We start from the raw sequence: 17,861 nt of genomic DNA on the forward strand, positions 1-17,861 counted from the left end.
TAAAATTGCTAGTTTGAATGGAATCCAACATCTTCAACTTTTCTATATATTTCCAAATTGTTCTCCAAAATGATTGCAATAATTTATACACCACCAGCAAATATATAGATGACAGGGTATTTTTAACGAAAAGAACTTATAAATTCCAAATGTAAGATAGAAGGTACAGTCTTTTCAAGTTGTAACCTCTTTTTCCTATTCCACCATTATCTGGAAAGTCTTTTTCCAAGTAGCTGTCTAAACATGGCCTTCTGCCAACCAATTTTTTCATTTGCAGCCATGGTACCACATGGAGTGATGTGTTCTCTTCTGTAATTCCAAAACTAATAAGAGATACTGACCTTAATCAATAGAGTTTCATTAGGGGTCAATGATGTAGGGTAGAACTACTCAGTGGATTCAAAGTGATAGCTAGAGTTCTTCCCCAGAGAAGCCAGGTCTCATTTGCTGGAAACAAAACATAACACAATTTTGAGCCTACAGTAATAGAGACTCTTCAAATCCAATCATCTCTGTTTCCAGTTGTGAAAAGCCAGTGTTCTTTGACATCCACAATGATTTTTCTTTTTTCCAATAGCATATTTAATGTTCTTTAAAATGGTTTGAATGGCATTTGATTCTCTCCCTCTCCTTCACTCTGGCCTCCCCCAATTTTAGCATTTTGCTTTCTTATTTCTTCAGCACTCAGGAACCCTATTTTCCTTTTGTTAGTGTGATAATTCCTCATGCAAAGGTAGGTGCATTTTATTTGCCCCCTGAGGTACTTGTCTGTGAATTGAGAAGAGTCTGATTAGAGAAAGAGATGATTTCAATCGTGTAGACAGTCTATGAATCAAAGGGATTTTTCAGTGAGTTAAACAATTTATTTTCCTTCCTGTATGTGTCACATTTTTCTGGAAACTCTTACTTATCAGGTAAAACTGTACTTAGGGACGTTCTCTGACAGCTTAATCATGGTCTACGCTGGATCCCACAGTGAAGCCAGAAAGCTGAAAGTGTTTGCAGCTCTAATTTCCGTGGCAACTGTCTGAAGGGCCAAATATAGGAGCATTATTTCTCTGTAGGACCCAGCAGAAGAAGGAACTGAGTGGTGAGGAAAACCCCTGTTAGTCAGAAATTTTTCTTTAGGAGGTCAAGACCTTTGAAAAATTAATGGAAAAGTACCACAATACTTTTATATGTATTTCTTAAATGCTTCATTGTTCTAGGTAGGGAACTTTACATTTGCATGTCATAATGAATTCCCTTCACTGTCCCTTGCTCCCTCTTTCCATGTCTGTCAGTTTATCCACTCGTTCTTATCACTGTAACATCATGCCCGTCTAACCCAGCAGGATCTGGAAAAAGTGTTTAAATATGAATACATGCAAGGGACACCTGGGTGGCTCAGTGGGTGTGTCTGCCTTTGGCTCAGGGCATGATCCCAGGATCCTGGGATCGAGTTCAGCATCCGTTCCCTGCGGGTAGTCTGCTGTCCCTCTGCTTATGTCTCTGCCTCTCTGTGTGTCTCTCATGAATAAGTAAATAAAATATTAAAAAAATTAATACATGCAACCATTTATGAATAATCCTATATATACATGTAGCTCTCTGAGTGACGAACCAATAAATACCTGTTTAATTAGTGCTATGCAGATTCCCTGCATTATCTGGGGAAAAAAGTTCTCTGAGTAAGAGTCAACATGGAGTAGTTGAATAGCTTTACAGTTCTTCTTGCCTGAGATCTTTATTATTCAATCTCAAAGACTCTGGATTTTTAGAATGTTTCTCTCATACTCAAATTAGGCCATTTTTGGATAACCTACCATTCATTGTCTTTGGCATGAAATATCAAGAAATCACCATAATGTTTCTCTTTATAAAGGGAGGAAGGAATGTGTCTCTGCCATACTGCTGAGCAATAAACATAATATACATGAAAAGACTTAGGTTAAGGTGGTTTCAACCTTCAAAGGAAAACCTGAATATTTCTATATGTCAAGCCATTTGGTTTTTGACGGCTAAAACTTTAATTTCTACTCCTTAGGAGCTGATCTATATAAAAACGTCTTACAGTTTGAATGTATACATATATAATTAGGGCAAATAAGCATCATTTTTATAGCTCAAAAATCAGTAATTAGTATGATTATTATTGGGACACCTCTTTTGAAGTCACTGGGTAACCTGTTAGAATTCATATCATCATTGACTCCTTTATCAGGGTCAAAGTGAGACAGCATTAAGGCAGTTATCCAATTAGAGTAAAACCCTTTTAATTATCATAACACCAGCTGTGTCTTCAATCTATATTTTTGGTTCCCATTTATTATTTCTTAGCGTTCATTTGCCAATTTTATTTCATTTATCACAATTTACAATAGTTTTTTTTAGAAACACTGAGTAAATGCTGCCATTATTTGTTGTGAAACAAGTCCTAAAAAGAAAAATGGACCAAAAGCATAAAATCTATTAACAGGTAAAATTTCTCCCCAAGTTGTCTTCAATTAAGCTGTTAACATGAAGAGCCACCTTCTTAAATCCTTAAACACTAAAAAGGAATTTGTGTGTTTATAATTCCTATGTTACACATATTCCTATGTATATAATCCTTATTTTACTTTTTTGATTAGTGTATGTATATTATATGTGTATACATATATGCATTATACACACTCGTGAAACAAGTGATTCATATCTACAGTTTCTTGATTTCGTTTTGTCTCCTTGGATGCATGCTTTTTGTCCTTGGAACCCCAAAGAACAAAATGTTTTACTTTTGTTTATTAATACTGTTGACAATAATAACAATAAAGTCTTAGTTCTATACTGAAATACTGATTAGTTGATGGTTTCTTTATATTTATGACACTAGATCCCAAAATCTATAGTCTGTAAAAGAGATTTTGTAAACTATTTTAGTATATGTGCTGCCGAAGGGAGCACAGAGATTTTGTAAACTAAATTCTCTTGTAAAAGAGACTTGTAAACTACTACTAGTAGTAGTTTTGCTATGATTTCTAAAAGTAAGAAACATTTATGCATTTTAGGAGAAAGCTGTTGGGTAGTAGGGCCTTACTTCCTCCAAAGCTTAGGAAGAGGGGCATCTCAAAAGGGTGTGGCTCATGCCTGTGTTCTCTATGGGAAACTAACCCTGGGATCCCCCACTCCTCTGCTTGGCCTCTCTGAGGCCTCATTAGCTGGTAGCTGTCTCACTGGAGGGCTTGTAGAGAGGCCAAAAGTAGTGTTAGACTCTGGACATGTCCCTACCTCTTCTGTTCAAAGAGAAGAGCATTTTGACCTGTTTTAAAGAGAATTTAGTCGCTCATGTACCTGTGGGAGGCACAGGAATGTACCCAGGGTTGGGCACATGAAGTCAGGATCAAATTTTATCAGAGGTGTCTCTCTTTCCCTTGCTTGTCCCTGCTTCTCTCAGAATGTTGGTACTCTTCCACAGAAGAGCCTCTTCTGCACGGGAGAAGACGGCCACCCACTGCATCAAAACCTTCCATCCCGGGCAGCCCGGGTGGCTCAGCGGTTTAGCGCTGCCTTCAGCCCAGGGTGTGATCCCGTAGACCCGGGATCAAGTCCCACATCGGGCTCCCTGCATGGAGCCTGCTTCTCCCTTTGCCTGTGTCTCTGCCTCTCTCTCTCCCTCTGTGTCTCTCATGAATAAATAAATAAAATCTTACAAAAAAAAAAAAACAAAAAACAAAAACAAAAAACCTCCCATCTCTATCTGCCACAGATACATAATGCAACTGACCTGACTAGGGGTGGCAGCTTCCACTGGTCCAGCTTGGGTGGGCCACTCAACAGTAAGAATATGGCATTCCTGAGAGAGTTTTTGAAGTGATTTTGCTGGGTACTCAGAATTGATTCACGAGATAACCTTACTTAGTCTTTAATCCCTTGGCTAAGTCACCTGTTACCTAGAGATGAAGTCTTACAATGACCTTTACAAGTATTTGGACTGTATATATGACAAGATACATAGATTTAAACTTATTCATAAATACCAGCTATATTAAACGAGGGCTGGAAAATCTCAAAGTTTTAATAATGTTATTACATTTTTACAGTTAAAATGTATGATTATTGGTAATGTTTTAATGGCTATAAAATTTTTAGGGAAAACAGTTCAGTGATGATTCCATGATCTTTTTTCAGTATATAAAGCTCTTATGAGACATAGATTATGGAGAGAAATGGCTTCCAGAAGAAATTTAAGGAGAAAATTCTGGTTGTAAACAGAAAGGTCATATGTCTATGGTAAATAGTTTGATTTTTTTTAAAAATGAGATAAAATTAATAATAAAGTTTTAATTGAATAAGAAGATAATGTTATTGAAGAATGTCAGAGTTCTCTGAAAACATGACGTTGAGAGTTATTATTGGAATAAGTTTATATAATTTGAAGCTAAGGTTAGGAAACAGCTAAATCTCTGCATGCTGAACAGAGAACAAGTTAATACATTTTTATGCAATTTTTAAAGAAATGGAACACACATATACTTCCAACTATCTCTTTTAGTTTCTGTAAAATCAACTTTTATGTCCCTCTTCTAACAAAACTATGACCACTATTTCCCCACAAAAGAACTGGAGATTCTTCCAAAAGATGAATCATTGTGAAATGAGGCAGTACCCACCCAGGACATGAAAGGAGGCTGAATTTGAGATGTGTCCCAGCTTCCTTGGTTGGGACATGGGAAGAATTTTTCCAGAAACAAGGAGCATAAAGGGCCAGGTATTAGGACTTCTAAACACCAGCTATCCCTGGCCTTTCAGCTTTCTGACTGATGATGTATTTAGTAAGGACCCTCAGTCAGAGAAACACTGATTTATTAATCTGCACAAGCATTTTTAAAAACTCCTTGATTAAGGAATTTGGAGTATTCTGTGATGAAAAACCCATCTTAGGCCTGAGACTAAACTGTAATTTCCTGATACCTTTGTAAATATGAAATGCGGGAACTGTAAGCTCAGGTATATTTAGGGAAGAAAAAGAGAGAGAGAGAGGGAGAGGGAGAAAGTGTGAGAGAGATTGCAGAGCAGACTCCAAGTCTGTGAATGTAAACAATTGTGAGAAGACGACAGGGCTGAGATAGTGGTGGTCCTTATCACCTATCCTACAGTGATCCTACCTACTTAGGAAAGGTGGCCCAACAAACAGTAGACTTTAACCAATCAGCTGCTCCTCTTCCTTTGGAAAGAGCAAACAAAGAGAAATGGGAGCCAAAAGAGAAGGAAACACGAGCACTGGGAGAAGAAGTGTTCCTCTCTGTACACCTTGGGATTATTAATATCACTCAGTTTTATTATGGGGCTAAATGGCCTTTTGTTTGTTTGCCCTGGAGCATTATAATATTGTTTCTATGGGGAAATATTGTTTCTATGAATTCTAAATAAGTGACTCATAAATGAAGTTCTGGACTACAACACATCAAGCAGATTTAGCTGTTTTTCAAGTGAACTGCTCATGCATCCTGTACTATGATGATGTATCGAGGAGGATGCTTTGTCAGCAATGACTGGATAGTCCTCCCAGAGTTCTATAGAATGAGAGTATAGATGTATTTTCTTCTTGGACTATGCCCGGAAATACACTTATTTCAGTAAATAATACAAACAGGAATTAATATAATCATTTATTAAGCTAACAAATATAATCAAAGGGGAAGTTATTCTGGAAATAAGAGCATTTTTTTCTGGCTTAAATCCTATATTTATTCTCTGTGGCAGAAAAAATAATTGTATCAGTTAGCTTTTAGTGCATTATAAAGTCCATCCCAAAATTTAGTGGCTGAAACGAAAGCTCAGACTTACATGTCCATGAGAGATAATATGCAAGCCCCTTAAAGCCTAGGCTCATAATTGGTACGTTGTCATTTCCATTTCATTCTATTGCCCAAGGCAAGTCACATGGCTAAGTCAAAGTCAAGGGCTGGGGAAATATACTCTGAACCTTTAGTGGGCAGGATTGTAAGGTCAATGGCAAAAGGCATGGACACAGGAAGGGGCAGAGAATTGGAACCAATGATGCAATCTAGCACAGTGATCACTGGTCTAATAAACTTAATTTAGATACTACTCCTTGAAGACTCCCGTATCTCTGTAAGTACATAGGAGTTAGGGGTCAGGGAAAGGGGGGCTGGGTAAGGTTTTGAGTGGCATGTCATGGCAAGGCACAATACTTAAACCTATCATTTAGAGATTTACGACTCCTTGAGTCTGAGAATATTTAAAGCATTTGGTCCACTGGTCCTGTACAGAAAGTTGGAGTCATCTTTCTCCATCTTAGAGCTGAGACAAATAGAACCAGCCAAGAACTTTCCCATCAGATTGATGGGAGGTGGATGCCCAACACAGGCAGGAACACCTCCGGGGGAAGTAATTATAGGAAATAGGTGGACCTTTACCAGCTTTGAGGAGTCCCAGTTGATTGGGGAAGTCTTAAGAAGAGCCCTGAAGTGCTAGAGATATCCCTCTAGCTCAATACCTTTATCAAGATCACATAGAGGAAAGAATGATAGAGTAATTGGCCTGGTCACTATGCTTAACTTTTCTAGGAGTGGGAGTGTATAAATAAAAAGCTTCTATAGTTTCCTATAACTCTCCTGGCAGTTATTCTTTTTTTTTTTTTTTTTTTTTTTTTTTCTGGCAGTTATTCTAAATGATTCTCTCCCTCCAACATTTTCCTCTAGTATTGGTTTCTTTAACAACGTCTTGGCCAGTCATTACAAATTTTCAGCCTATTTTGGTTATTAGAACAGTCTAATTCTAGCATTTAAGATTCAGTTGTCTTTTCAAACATGATTCAAGGTTGATCTCCTTCCTCCAGCTCAGGCTAAATCTGCCTGGAGGGATCATGGTTGCATCCATATCCACCTCCTTCTCCCTCTTCCAACTATATTTCAAGTGGAGGTGGGGAAGAAGGGCAAAGTTGTAGACTTCCTCTTGGTTAACCTATGACTGTACTTGTGTGCAAGGTTTATACAGATTGATGAGGAGGCTCCAACATCCTTCACAAATGGTAGGGGAGAGGGACCCTCTTTGCTATCATCCTGCTTCCAACACATACACACACACACACACACACACACACACACACAGCTTACATTGCCCAAAACTAGCCCTGGTTCTCATTTTTTAGCAAACTATGAGGTCAGCAGGGACACTTGGGATTCATCTTCTAATGGAAACTGACAGATATTAAGCAGAGTGGTCCTTGGATCTCACCTTGCTCTGTCTCTCCAAATCTGTGCCCCTATTCACATCACATGGGGGCCAAGCAACATGTCCACTCTTGAACCAAATCCTGTTATGAGGATAAAAATGTTGTCTTCTAATTAAAGGTATCCAAATCTTTAGGAAAATTCTCTCTTTTCTCCTTTTTCCTTCCCATTAGCTTTGGGGAAGGGAAAGCTACGTCTCTTTCCCTCTTAGTCCTTTCAGCAGGGGAAGCAGAGGTCGAGGTACATAGGATTGGTGGCAGGAGCAATTCTGCTGGTTGAAACTCTGGGAGAAGTTGGCTGGATCTAGACGCTGGCAGCTCTCTGATTTTAAAATGGACCTACTCACTGAGTTTTGGCTTTAGTTTGGAATCTAGCTGCAGTTCGGGGACAACAGGAAAAATCTTACTATATGTCCTATTAGTTTTGGAATCAGGGAGAACTTGTTTCAGATATGGGCTTCATCTTCTTTGCCTATAAAATGGTGTTACTAGAAACTACTTCTCAGAGTTATTGTGATGATAAAAATTAATGAACGAATGTCATTGCATTCCCACATAAGCTGTATTAATTACTATCAGTTATTTTTTCTCATCATCCCACCCTCTCCGTCCACCCCCTGCACCTTACTTGGAACCACATTTATGGATGTGCATATATATGTAGACAGATATAAATGTATATGTGTTGTAGATAAGGTCCAGGCTTCGGTATTTTTGCCCCTTGAACCTATGTTACGTTATTGGTGCAGAAAAATATATTTGGGACGTGAATCTTCAACATTCAGTAGCAATAGTCCTCTGATCTTATATGATTCATGTCATAAGTTACTGAGGGGATCAGGTATGGGCTTTCTACTTCCTGCAGTACACTGTGTAGGTGTATTATTACCAGAAATCCTCCATAATGCTACCCAGTCATTTTGGTCTCTGTTTTTACAGAAATGACTAGGATGAAAGAAAAGAAAGACTGAAACAAAGAAATGTGATTGTTTTCATGTTGTACCATCAAGAATATTGTTTTAGTTAAAATGAGACCATTCAGATGAGAATAAACAAATTTAAATAAAAAAGAAGTTTTGAGGACGATTTCTAAACTGAATGGGGTTTTACCTGATAAAATCTACAAACCAGAATATTTATTCTCAAAAAATATCAGCTGCATGTAATCATTTCTCCCCTTCCAATATGGTAAAATTTTTAAAAACTCAATATATTAGGAGATTTTTTTAAAGGATACCTGGGCTGTTTCCAGAAAGGAAAGTAGTTTGATTATTCTTTCAACAAATATTTGTTAAATTACAAAGCTAAAGAGGCTCTGTCCTTCTCCGTTGCTTTAAAGTTTAAAGCCTACTCTAATAGAGAAGAAATGAAGTGAACAAACAAACAAAAATCACACTTAAGTATCTTGCTATTCTCTACTGCCTGACACTGAACTCTATCAACTCTGCCAAGTTTTGAACCCATAACACTATGATCATCTCTGCCATCACAAAGCAATCTTAAAAAGGTCTGCTGTATTTGCCCAACAGGAAGTCTACAGGAATTAGAGAAATCTTGATTCATTTCTTCTCAAAGATCTGCAAAATCTATACAATATTGTCCTGAATTATCACATTAACCAAGTTACCAGTTTCTTCTGTAGGTAGCATTTGGTAAAGACAATGAACAAATATGCCTAGGATACCTATGCTCAGATTCTGCTTTCATTTGCAAGTGCACACACACATATGATCACATGGCCTAACAGTAACTGGGAAAAAAGTAGAATTTGTGTTTTGATTTTATTTTTAGGCAGAGACTGCAAGAGGATACACTCATAGTTACGGCTGATTTGACTAATAAAAATGACTGCAAGAACAGTCTGACTGAGGAACAAAAAATATTCCATTGCATCAAAGTAAAGCCTTTACTGTGCTTGGAGAACCATCTGAAGACATTCATATGTCATGTAAAGGCACACATAGATAATGGCCAAGAAATCAGAGGACTAGGATGTTGGGATTAAAGGGTCTCAGAAGTCACTAGTCCAGGTGTGGCTGGGTGGCTAAGTTGGTTAAGCCTTTGGCTCAGGTCAATGATCCCAGAGTTCTGGGATCAAGCCCCATGTTGGGCTCCCTGCTCAGTGGGGAACCTGCTTCTCCATTTGCCCCTCCCCCTGCTCCTACTTTTTCTCTCTCTCTTAAATAAATAAAACTTTTTTTTTTTTTAATGTCACTAGTCCAAATCTCTCATTTTATTGATAAGGAAATTTAGGTCTCTGGGTGTGTCAGGAAAACTTTGGAAGATGTTCAAATGGAAAAAAAAAGAATCATTTACATATCCGCCAGGTCATCCAGTTCTACAAGGGGTCTGAGACCAGTCTTTGAGCTGTTTTACAACTCTGTAAGCCTTAGAAAATTTACAGTAATGTAAATTATTTCTGCCCATAGAAATGCAAATGGTATTTTCATGTGGAATACAATTTATCACAGCCCTGTGGATTATTGACCAGTTTTCTGTCTGTTTGCAAATTTATTTCAGTATTCCTAATAGTATGTGTGTGTGCACATGCATGTACGTGTGTCCTTTTGAACCAGATTTTTTTTTTTTTATCTTGATGGGTCCCTCACTAATCAATGCATTAAATAAAATCACAACCACCAGCTTAGCTCCCCATTTAGCATATCAAGGAACAGACTTGGCCAAATATAATTTTACTTTATGGAGTTTTATTTTACAGAGGTAAAAAAAAAGCTTGCTTCTTTTGTCCTCAGATGATTGTGAAGAAAGGAGATAGTGGCAGTGATAGGGAATGGCCAGTTGTGGGAATGGCCCCAAAGTGTTAAAGAAAAGAAAAGAAGAGAAATAAATATCTGGATCTTGTTATATATATGATTTTCTGAATTCAGACGAGTTTTACTGAATCAATCTGTGAATTTGAGCCTCATGGATAATTAGGTTTGAAAAATCACTGTTCCAGTCACAAAAATACTTTGAGACCATTAAAGGGGGAGGGAAAACATGAGTTAAGTGAGGCAAGAAAAGAAAGTCCTACAACTCTGAACAAGTTTAAATTTTACTATACCCTCTATCTTTGGTGTAATGGCTTCAAATGTGGGTATGATTTTGGCAGGATTATCTGGTATTTCATTTAAAGAAACTATCAGAAAATGTTTTCATATGGTTCTCCAATCACAGTAAAGGCTTTATCTTTGATGCTATTTTGAATGATAGCTGCAGAATCTTTCCCAAGCAGCTCCTGCTTCAGCGAGAATTAAAGTCAGAATCCTTCTCTAATGGCTATCTGTTCGTTTTTACAATTAACAACAAAAAGTGTTCTGTATTTGATGATTCAGAACTTAAAAAAACTAATTCTAATAGAGAAGATGTCTAAGCTTCACCCATCCTGCAGAAGTCAAACAAAACTTTTTCATGACAGAAAATAATGTTGTCGGGGCACCTGGGAGGCTCAGGGGTTGAGCATCTGCCTTTGGCTCAGGTTGTGATCCTGGGGTCCTGGGAGCATGCTACTCCCTCTGCCTATGTCTCTGCCTCTCTTTCTCTGTCTCTCATGAATAAATAAATAAAATCTTTTAAAAAAAGAAAAAGAAAAAAATAATGTTATCGTTACAGAAGAATGCAAGGTGGCAAACTATGTGCAGGGCACATGGCCTCTCAAGGGCTTTGGGGGCAGATAGACTTGAGCTGTGGACCACACTGAATGTGCCTCTGATCTTAAGATTTCTAAAAATATCAGTATCACCAAATTAGATTACAGAAGACTTGGACCTCAGCATAATTTAAAACCTTCTTGCCCTTCATGTTTGTGTATGCACATCAAGACTAGTTCAAATATTGGGAAACCAAAATAGATTCTATTAAGTTGTTAAAAGAAAAACCCAACAAATCCTTAACTGTTTCATGAGAAGCAAAGAAAAAGAGGCACTGTTAAAGCAACCTATTGACATATAGCTTCTGTGAAATTGCTTTTGTGCTTGTTAAGAGAACCCTGGTGATTCCACTCCATCCCACCTAGCAATAACCTCAATTCATACATGTGCCCTGTGCTTGTCACCAAAGATGCTGTAAAGAAAAAAAGCCACGCCCTCCAGTAACTTTTGTATTAGCTTAATAGTAATATTGATGAGTTGTGGATCTATTAACGACAGTCTTTTCAGTACTGCCAGATATTAAAATTACATGAATAAAATATATTGCTGGTCAGACTAAAGCTACATTTAAAGCTATATTTGTTGAAGTATTAAGGTTAAGTCTCAACACTGTAATTTAGGTATCTCTTAGATGACGTGTCACAAAATTGACTTATAGCTGTAGCTCATGATAAAGTCATCCAGTGATTCCGATTGAGTGAACCAAATCTGACTGAAGAATAGACCCTAGACAGTGAGACTGCTTGTTATAGAAATGAATGAATACTTTCCATTATAACCTCTTGACATTAGTGTGAACAGACTTCAGTAAGTATATGCCCTGAAACGTCTATAGATGACTTAACCTGTTAAGTGACAACTTATTTCTGGAAGTATTGCCCACCCTCCTTTGCTCATGGAATTCAGGTAATATAATGTATATTTGAAAAATCACTCTGAACAAAGAATGGAGCTGAATATTCATTAGACTACAGCTCAAATATGGAGATCCTAGTTGTTCAAATGGCAACAACACTAGCAATGGTGTATTGTTATAGGAAATCTAATGCATTTGTAGCAGGGCCCTCTATTATGTACTAATAACATGGAAATTAACTCTCCTTGCAGCACGTTAACAAAAAAAGAAAACACTGGGAATAGATTATTAAACAAAATTTTAAAAACTATTTGCTATAGGTATTTTTGGAGTCTCTATATGCCAGTATCCCCTAATAGATAAGATACATGAATTTTCCAGCTATATTAGACTCTTGCATTAAATTCACTAGGAGTGACAGAAAAAAAATCTAAAAAATAAGTGTCTTAATGTCTTAAACTAGAAAAAAGTTTATTTCTTTCTCAAGTAAAGTTTCACAGATATATAGTCTAGAGCAATCTTAGCTCTTTACAGTATCATGGTTCAGTCTTCTGTTGTTAAGACTACCTCATGGTCCCACATAGCTGCTCCAACCAATACATCCATGATCCATCCAGAAGGAAGGAGAAAATGAAAAGAAGAGAATTCCTTAATTTATTAAGGAAGCTTCCCAGAAGTTGCAAAGTGGCTTTTGATTATATTCTATGGATTGGAACTTAGTTCTATGAACATACCTACCTGAAAAACAGGGCTAAAAATGTAGTCTTTATTCTCTGTTGCCACATGCCTGGTTAAAAATTCTATTTTTGTGGTAGAGGAGGAGAGGACCATGAATAATCTCTGCCATAACCATGAAACTCTTTATTTCATGGAGCATGTCACAAAAAAAGTTGTGAAAGCGTTGATATAAATTAATTACTTTTTAAAATATTTATTTATTTATTTATTTATTTATTTATTTATTTGAGCAAGAGAGAGAGCACCAGTGAGTTGGGAGGGGTGGGAGGAGGGGGTATAAGGAGAGGGAGAAGCAGACTCCCGGCTAAACAGGATGCCCGAAGCAGATCAGGGCTCTTAATCCCAGGGTTCTGGGATCATGACCTGAGTGGAAGGCAGATGCTTAACTGATTGAATGACCCAGATGCCCCCAATACTTTTGACAGTATTTTCTCAAACACTAAGAATCCAAGGCAATTCATTGGAAGAGTCTGAGAGCTAGGGCTGGCAAACTGATTTATTGAGTTATTCTTACAGAAACCAGACACATAAAGGAAGAATTAATGCTATTTCATTTGAATCTAGCCACTGCAATAATTTATTTGAAAGTATATTTCCTAAGTACCAAGAAGCCATCTCTTTGAGATGTAATTGTCAAGACAGAAGCCTTACTTTCCAGTTTCTGTGGGAAAGAAGCAGCTTAATTTGAGGGGCACCTTGCTCCAAATTACAAAATGACCTCGTCATAAAGATATGACAAGTTTGTTTTCCTTTGGCTAAAGCCAATAAACTATCAGATGGGCACCCTGACTACCAGATTTTAATTTAGGGTGAACTCTATGTGACAAACGGTACTGTCAAGTCCTCTTATTTGAGGACTAGTTACTGCTTAATTTGACAACTTTTATGTAATGAATTGTATCTGCCTGGCTATATAAAAAGGTGAGATTTCTTTCTGTTTTTGCAATCTTTCAGTGGATTACTTGAGATGTGCATCACATTCTGGTTTAACACTTATTCAGTACAGAACTGTTATTTCCCTTTGACTTTTGTAGAGAATTTCTCTTGGTTGGCAGATTTTTAAAAATTTGTAGTTCCCCAACATTGTCCTCAAGCTCTTTTACATCATATCACTCAGCATATTCTCTATTGCAAGTAAGAGACTGCTGTATTTGATACTCAACTAGAGCCAAATAGCCTTTTCGTAGTTGGTGTGGCTAAAGCAAACATTCAGTTAAAGGAAAACACTTTTCCGTAAGAAATGTTAGTCGACATTCATGCTTCTAAATTCTTGGGTCTTGAGCTCTGTGTTCAGTACAGACTCAGTGAGATTCTTATTATATTATGCCTTTTTGTGACTATAAAATCAGCTGCATTGCTCAATATAGGCTGCAGACCACGAAGATAAGAAGCCCCCATTAGCCTTTAGAGTATTGGTTGCCTATGGGGCCATAACACAATAAACTGGGTGGCTTAAGACAACAAAAGTTATTGACTCCCAGTTGTGAAGTCTAGAATCTGAAATCAAATGTCAGCTGCTCTGCATTCCCTTTGAAACTGTACGGGAGAACCCTTCTTTGCCTCTTCCTAGCTTCTAGTGGTTTGTAGGCATTCTTTTGTGTTGTGGCTGCATAACTCCAATCTCTGCCTTTGTTTTCACATGGCATTCTTTCTTTAACTGTCTTCACGGCCATGTTCTCATAAGGACATTCCACTCAATTCAAATATGACCTCATGTAATTGGTTAATAATTATATCTATAACTATCCTATTTCCAACTAAGGTCACATTCTGAGGGACTGAGGGTCAGGACTTTACCATATTTTATTTGAGGGGACACAATTCAACCTGCAACACTTAGTAAGAGCCACCAAAACTTTAAATTATCCTCTTCAGCCCAGCCAGATGTCTCAGTCTCCATGTGTTGAGGATGCATGTACTAAAGTGCTCTCCGATACTATACTCCTAGTTTATTTTTCATATAATAAAGGGAAAAATTCTTTCTTTCCAAGTTCTAAGGTAATCAAAAAGTGATATGAAGGAGTTGGTTAGCATTTGGAGTAAACCTTAAAATTTTTTTTTAATTGGTAAGGGCTGGGCTAGAGAACATGGCTTCTATATATGTGCAGGTGGGCTTCCTAATACTGATGCCCAGGATTCAATGTATGCATCTGGTATCAGGGCAGCCAGATCACAAATATGTCAGTGATATACAGGGATGTACCTAAATTTGTACCTACCTTGGTTATTTTGCCAGAAGGTACAAATGACAGATGCTTACTTTCACAGCAATTTTTAAAAAAGATTTTATTCACTCATTTGAAAGAGAGAGGGAGAGAGTAGTGGGAAGGGCAGAAGCAGAGGGAGACGCAGTCTCCCTGCTGAGCAGGGAGTGCGATGAAGGGCTTGATCCCAGAACTGTGGGATCACAATCTGAGTGAAATGCAGATGCTTAACTGACTGAGCCATCCAGGTGCCCATTTCACAGCATTTCTTATATCTTCAAACTTGTGGGTAATCAGAGATCATGTGATATTATAGGTGATCATCACAGCTAATTAGTGTAGCAGTGGTAGTAACACAAACAAGAGATATGAACAAGAGAATGTCATTTTGATTTATCATTAATCTAAATAAATATCTGAATATTCACTTTCAAATTATGGGCAAACAGTCAAGATTGAACTTGCATTAAAACTCTTCTTATTGAATTCTGCAAAGATGGCATTGGTGCAAGAGGCATAGCTTTTAGATCTTGCCAAATTCCAACACAAAAAAGTGAGATAAAAAAACAAAAAAACATTGGACAGTATTTACATTAAAAGTAGGTGACAAGCTACTCCAGGAACCCTGAAATGCAAACCACCAAAAGCCACAAGACCAACACATTAACAGCATCTGTTCAGGAGAAAGCATAGAGAAGCCATGGGATGACTGACAACCTGACAAGAGGAGACCTCAAAACAGCCATTCATGGGGAGGCAGAGTGGTCAGTGAGAGCAACAGTTGAAATGAGAGAGATCTTTCCCTAGGTTAGCAGATGAGGCAAGGGTCCTGCAGCAAGCCAGCTGATGGCTTATCATCAGCATCACCTTCCCACCGTCCAAGGGGCTCACACTCAGGCAAAACAGGAAGGGCTAAATCTAAATTGATTAGGAAGGAACAACGTGGATAAAGGAAAGTGGGGCTTTCCCCACAAATGGAGCAAAAAAACAAAAGCAGAAATAAATCAGAAAAATCACCTTAAAAAATTAAAAAAAAAATTTAAACATTGCACAGAAACACAGGAGTTGTTAAAACAAATGTTCTTCTGTTAATCAGGAAAACTGAATTCACATAAAAATGAGTAACAGAAATGTGTCAAGGCCAAAACCCATGCAAAGATATTGTTTTCTTTTCCTTTTTTTTTTTTTTAAGATTTTATTTATTTAATCATGAGAGAGAGAGAAAGAGAGAGAGAGAGAGAAGCAGGCTCCATGCAGGGAGCCTGACATGGGACTTGATCCCAGGTCTCCAGGATCACACCCTGGGCTGAAGGCGGTGCTAAACCACTGGGCGACTGGGGCTGCCCAAAGATATTGTTTTCAATAAAAAGTCCTATATGAGAATTTTTCATGTCTTATTAGGATGAATTAAATTAGTTTTGTCACCTTAAAGTTTCATGAGAAGGAAAAAAATCAAAATCTTGATAAATTACTTTTAATTTTGACATAATAAAGAATGTGAAGAGAAAGGAAAATGGGATATATTGTAGAAAGAATATTTAAAACATTTTCATTTTGCTGATCATCTTCAATTTGTGACTACTAAAATTATTATACTAATTATTAAAATTATTTCCAGAGGTATTCTTGGTAAGGGCTGGGCTAGAGAACATGGCTTGATTCCTACTTCTTTCTCTTTATGGCAGTATTTGGTTTTGGCCTTGATATCAGCCAAATATGAACTTTAACTCCTGGCTCATTAGCATTTGGAAAAAATATGTATCAGTGCATCTAATTCTGTAAGATTTATGGTTCAGATCACAGAAAGAGAACATGGATTCTTAGTAGGTTGTTTACTCACTAAAGAAGAATGAGAGAAAGAAGTTGGGTTGTGCATCCTCAACTTCTTTCTTGACTTATCAATCAGATTAAATCTTTATCAATTATTTATTGCTCTTTAAAATTTACCTGAAGATTTAATGGCTTTAAACAACAGCAATATTATCTGTTCACAATACCACGGCCTGTGCCTGCTTCACTCAACACATAAACTAAAACTGGAACAATACAGAGAATATTAGTATGGTGCCTGAACAAAGATGACATGTAAATTCATGAAACATTCCATATTATCAAGAGGTTGATTCATCAAAAAGATATGATCATTGTAAATATATGCACCCAACATCAAAGTACCTAAATGTAGTAAACAAATACTAACAATTCGGAAGGGAGAAGTTGACAATAGTACAATAATAGTAGGAGACTTCAATACCCCACTTAAAGGAATAGATAGAGCATCCAGGGAGAATATCAATAATAAAATGTTAAATTTGAACCATACATTGGACCAAATGGACCTAATAGACATATACATAACATTCTGTCCATCAGTAGCAGAATAGACATTCTTCTGAAGTGCACACAGAACATTCTCCAGGATAGATCGTATGGTAGGCCACAAATCATGTCTTAGTAAATTAAGAAGATTAAAATCATAGCAAGTATCTTTTCCAACCACAATAGTATAATTAGAAATCAGCAAGAGGAAAGTTGGAAATTTACCAAACATGTGGAAACTAGACAACACACTCCTGAACAATACATAGGTCAAAGAAAAAATAAAAAGTAAATTAAAAAAATGTCAAAACAAATGAAAATGGAAACACATGGGATACTGCACAAGCAGTTATAAGAGGAAAGTTTATAGCACTGAATGCATATGCTAAGAATATATAAAGATCTCACACAACCTAACTTTATACCTCCAGGAACTAGAAAAAGAAGAACAAACAACCCAAGTTGGAGAAGGAAATTGGTAAGAAAGATTAGAGTAGAAATAAAATATAGACCAGAAAAACACTTAAAAAGATCAATGAAACTAAGCTGGTTTTTTAAAAAAGATAAACAAAATTGGGAACCTTTAGCTAGACCAACTAAGAAAAAAAAGAGAAACTCAAATAAATAAAATAAGAAATGAAACAGGAGACATTACAACTGGTATTACAGAAACACATAGCATCATAAGTGACTACTATAAGCGATTATAGACCAAAAAATTGGATAAACCAGAAGAAAAGGATAAATTCCTAAAAACATACAACCTATCAAGATTGAATCAGGAAGAAATAGAAAATGTTAACAGACCAATAATAAGTAAGGAGATTGCATCAGTAATCAAAAACCTTCCAACAAAGGAAAGCCCAGGAGCAGACAGC

General features: G+C 37.0%; 1 non-coding gene across 1 annotated transcript; it reads left to right on the forward strand.

Annotated features, from left to right (window-relative positions):
* The first annotated feature begins 16,669 nt into the window (after positions 1 to 16,669).
* On the forward strand, positions 16,670 to 16,777 carry LOC144292042 (U6 spliceosomal RNA). Its single transcript, XR_013359583.1, has one exon. It is a non-coding gene; the product is annotated as a U6 spliceosomal RNA (small nuclear RNA).
* Positions 16,778 to 17,861: the final 1,084 nt, after the last annotated feature.

The sequence above is a fragment of the Canis aureus genome, chromosome 20 (genome assembly GCF_053574225.1).
Source record: "Canis aureus isolate CA01 chromosome 20, VMU_Caureus_v.1.0, whole genome shotgun sequence".
Classification (NCBI taxonomy): domain Eukaryota; kingdom Metazoa; phylum Chordata; class Mammalia; order Carnivora; family Canidae; genus Canis; species Canis aureus.